Raw genomic sequence first — 5281 nt, 5'->3', positions numbered from 1 at the left:
AGGAAGAAGCCTGCTTTTCAAGGCTGACCTCCCTGAGCCGCGCACACACACACACCCAGCGAAGCCTCTCCCGAACTGAGCAAGCCTATTGGTGGGGAGACAGCCCAGACACGGTTGATGAGTTCCCACCTACCAGCCCCTTTCCCAGATCACACTCTCATGGCTGCCGCGCGTGGTCTCCGGCATTCCTGGTTTCCTCTGTGGTAATAAAAGCTTTCTGTGACCGCCTGGGGTGGGTTGTGAATTTGTCCCTGTAACAACAGCTAAAGCAGGTTTCTGGCTTTGAGAGCAGCATTTCAGGCAGCTACTGATTCCGATTTCCACAGATCTACCCAAGTTTCAGATGCCACCTTGAAGATCTATCCTGAAAAGTTGGGATTCCGCCATGTAGAATTGAGAAACTCCACCTCATGAACTGTCACGGGCTCTGGCAGTGTTTTGTAGATGATTATAAACTCTGTTTTTGATCAAGCATTAATCTTAATTTCAACTTAAAACAGCTTTATTCAAGAAGAGAAGTAGATGAATCCTAAATCAAAACCATTTCAAAGATGGATATTTTTTTCCTAGTCATTGGATGCTGCTAGTGAAAAACTTTCATTCTGGTTTGGATGTCAGAGGCAGTGATGTGTGAGTTTCATCTTGGGAATGAACTGCACACACATTCTGTAGATGTCTTGCAGTAATCGCACCTCCAGGTTGAAGACTGTGCTCCTGTTTTCTGTCCCTAAATAGGCCCCTATAATACGTGGTAGATGCAGAGGAAAAGAATCCAGTAGTACTGCTGAAAAGAAATACTGGATTCCTTGCTACCTGCCAGCCTAAGAGATAGGACTCAAATAACCTAAACATATTAGAGTGACTGCTTAAGACCATTTGGGAGACAAACTAATGATAGTTTCTCGACACCGGTGAAGATGTCTTCCGTCTTTATTTTTCAAAGCCCCAATCATTTCAGTCTTCCTGGCCACACGATGGTAATGGAACAAGGAACGGATACACAAGGATTGGGTATCCTAGTCTACCTTTACAAATACTTTAAATATTTTATAATTTAATTCTTCTGATTTTCCAACCCTCTGAAATCTGAAGCTAGGAATAAGCTCCATTATACAAAAGTTCTCTCAGCAACTAAAAATAGAAGCCCCTGCCACCTTTTTCCCTTGAGCAAAGGGGAAACTTTGGAAGCTCGCATTTCCCTCTCAAGGCAGAGCAGGACCTACTGCACCTGGGCGGTGTTCGGTGTCAACTAGTCTTCGTTCCTGTCAGTTCCGGCTGCCAGCCGGCCCAGATGAGACCTACTGTCCAGCAGTGGGCTCTTGGGCCAGCAGTCGTCCTAACAGTTACGAAGGGAACCAACCCAGAGGCTTTGGGGAAAACTCATAGTTAGAAACATGAAGAAATGAATCTGAAGATGCTGGAATCTCATTCTGCTGCAGCATGCAGTGCCAATGTCCATGTCAGACATCCCACCCAGACTCACCAGGCAGCCACCATATGCCACCTGAGCACATGGCCATGCAGCCCCTAGCCAGTGCCTCACAAACCTGGAACTCTTCAGGCAAACTACAAACAGTCCTCAGAGCCCTGCAGGGGTGGGAAGTGAGGAAACAGACTAGCATTAAATGTTGATGCGCGCAGGCTTTGGCAGGCTAGCATGGTTCTTAGCCTCAAGTACACATGACTTTCGTAGAGGGTTTGACCGCCCCCAAAACAACATGCAGTTTGCAGCTTTGTCGCAGGAACTTCACTGGGAAAAAAGGTCTGATAGTTTCCTAGGACACTGGATTCTGCCGCAGACAGTTTAGTATTGGGCCAGTGGTTATGTATGATGTGCCTGGCTTTCTGCAGGTGTTAAAGCAGCTGCACAGGGACATGTGAAAGCCCACACTCGTCACTTGCAGGAGGCTGTTTGGCATCCTACTGAACCTCCCCCAACCCCAGCTGTCCTGTGCTGGGGCAATATGACATCTCAAGACATTTCATATTGCTATATTAATGGTTTGCCTTATTCAAGAGTTTTAAGTTGTCTACTCGGAAGCAAGGGTTAGGCACTGAACTTAGAACTCAGAGACAATGGATTGTGAAATATTTCGATTAACAACAATTTCCTTACCTCCCCTGTGCATTGGGCCTTGGCTGAGTAGGAACTGAACAGCTTGGTAAAATACTGGATTTCCACACTTCATTTTCATCACTGAAGCTGTGTGATTTTGTTGACAGGAGAGTCGCTGACAGATTAAAATCCATGTCTCACACTCTTCCAGGAAGGCAGGTTATTCATGTAAAAGCATTTTTCTTTTAGTATCGCCAACTCACTTTCCCTCCTCTATGTTAGGTTGCCTCTACAAGCTTGCCTCACAAAGGGTGATGGAAGAGGTAATTCTGGGGACAGCAGGTGGCGTGATTATGGCAGCTGGATCCCAGAGTCCTGAACTTGGCAGTTTGAAAAACATGCCAGGCATATGTGTGTGTGTGTGTGTGTGTGTGTGTGTTTTCCAAAAATCCCAAGAGGATAATGGAAGATAAAGGATTGCAGTGTGGCCATCTCCGGGGGGGGGGGATTTCTCACTTTCCCTCTTATCTCTCTGGCAAACGCACATATTCAATAGCAAACTAAAAAAGAAAGGGCTAATTCTAAAAGTCTTAACTTTTAAATCCATGATAGTGTGTTCATGTGCACGAGAGTGAGGGGAAGGTTGAGAAAACCACCCTCAACAGGGTCTGGTCACACCATGATCCCCTTCCTCCAGCCATCCAGCTCATTAGTATCCTGGGTACGCACGTCTCATGTTTTCAGGCCAGCCTAGATCCGAAGCCATAGGTGGCCATGGCTTCCAGTGCTGCAGTTTAGTATCCTTCTGACTGCATCACTAAGGGTCAACCAGAAGTCTCTATTTCCTGCCATAGGGTGTGTGCCTTCGCCAGTGAGAGAGGGAAAGTGAGAAATCCTCCAGGGAAGATGACCATACCACAACCCCTTCTCCGTTCCCTTCTCAGGATTTTGGGCACACACGTGCTCAGTGTGATTCTAAGCCACCAAATCCAAGAAAAACCATGGTTGACCATGTGGGAATCCAGCACCTTAACCACCATGCCACCTACTGGCCCTGGCCCCCAGAAAACTTTTTTCTTTTAGGTTTTTGCCATAAAGCATGTTTTGTTCTCTGGAGGTGGGGGATCACTCCCAGGGGAGATGGCCATGCCACAGTTCCTTTTCCTCCATTCTCCTCGAGATTTTGGGCATGTATGCACATAGCATGATTTCCAAGTCACCAGATCTGGGACTTGAATCATAGCCATTTGGGAATCCAGCACCTTAACCACTATGTCACCTGTTGGCCCTTGGAAGTCTTAACTTTGACAACATTTGTGTAGCTCCTTCTTCTGCTAACAGAGTGTTCCTTCAACCCCAGATTCATGACCACCTAACAGAGCAAAGGAGTTAATAAGGTCGTGAAATTTCATTCTGAAAAAGCAAAGATCTGGCAGGACACTAATCCCTAGAATAAAGTATATATAACACTTAAAATAGGCTTTATGTAAAGGACCAGGAAAAGAATCATTACTTGAGGGACCAGCAGTTGGCATAATAGCTTTGTCACTGGACTCCCACATAGTCGACCACAGTTCCAGTCCCGGACCTGGTGGCTTAAACTCGCCGAGGTGTGTGCGTGCGTGCCCAAGATCCTGAGAGGAGAATGGAGGAGAAGGGATGGTGGTGTGGCCATCCCCCTAGGGGTGATTTCTTGCTTTCTGTCTGTCTCTGTCTTTCTGACGAGCACACGCACCCTATAGCAAAAACCTCTAAAAAAAAAAAAAAAAAACAGAAAAACAAATCATTACTTGAAAGAGGAAAAATAAAGTATCAGGTATAAAGGCAGGAAAACAGCTTTTCTCCGGAGTATTCACAGATAGACCCAGCATGACTGACTCCAGGGCATGCATCCAAACCTGCACATCCATATCTGAAGGCCAGCATCAGTAAGACTTTAAGTCACATCGATGTGTTCTGTCACTTGTTCCCCATACCTTGTAGTTGTGTCTACAAATATGCTGACACTTACACAACATGACCAGGATTGGTATGAATCTTGAGAGGCCTTCCTAGATGATGAGCACGTGACTTGTTTACCATCCCTGGTTCTCCCTTGTTCCATTTTCATCAGGGAGACACTTAAGAAGACATTAACAGAGCCAGATGCCAGGGTCTCCTTCTGCACTTACTTAGATAAAATGAAATGGGAGAATGTTTGATATTAAATATTACATGTGTACCTAGAATAACAGCAGCATTCTAAACGATTGCTTTACTAAAATGGAAAAAAAAAAAACTGACCTGTTTCTGAGTCCACCCTAGCTGATCTTATGTAGTAGGTTTTAAGAGTCTGATTTTTGGGGGAACCAGCAGTTAGTGTAATGGCTATGTCGCTGGACTCCCACGTAGTCAACCCCGGTTCGCATCCCAGACCCGGTGGCTTAAAACTCACGCCAGGCGCATGTGCGTGCATGCCCAAGATCCCAAGAGGAGAATGGAAGAGAACGGATTGCGGCGTGACCATCCCCCCTGGGGGGTGATTTCTCGCTTTCTGTCTCTATGTCTGTCTCTGTCTGTCTGGCGAGCGCACGTGCCCTATAGCGAAAACCTCTCTAAAAAAATAATTTAAAAAAATAAGAGTCTGATTTTTTTCCTGACAACCAAGTGTTTCTAGTTCTCAGGTCAAAAGTTTGTCCTCACATCTGACATGATAGGCTTTTAAAGCAGTAGCCATCCATGAGACAGGATTCCTTAAAACAAAACAAACCTACCAGTGGGTGCTTAATTATAATCCACTATGAGAGGTACATTGTTTCCATCAGAAAACATCTTGTTTGTGCACAGGATCCTAATTAAACTGTTCACTCTTCTCCTATCCTGAATCATAAAGAGGTCCCATAAAATCTCCTAGTGAGAAACCTGTAGGCTATGGTCCTTCAGAACCACTGCTACTCAGAATGGCCCCCTACTACACAACTGGTGGTTGAAGGTTCACAGCTTAAAAAATAATAATCTTGGGGGGGTCGGCAGGTGGCATGGTGGTTAGAGAAGCTGAACACTGAACTCCCATATGGCAGACCGTGTTGGTTCGACTCCCTGACCTGGTGGCTTGCTTTTACCCTCTCTCTCTCTCCCTCTCTGGTCAAATTAAAATAAATAAATAAATAAATAAAGTTAAATAAACTAATTCTTTTTTTTTTTTTTTTTGGAGAGAGGTTTTTTTTTTCTATAAGGCCGGTGCCG

This window comes from Tupaia chinensis, unplaced genomic scaffold (assembly GCF_000334495.1).
Source record: "Tupaia chinensis unplaced genomic scaffold, TupChi_1.0 Scaffold143796_1, whole genome shotgun sequence".
NCBI lineage: Eukaryota > Metazoa > Chordata > Mammalia > Scandentia > Tupaiidae > Tupaia > Tupaia belangeri.
This window is presented reverse-complemented; position numbering follows the sequence as displayed.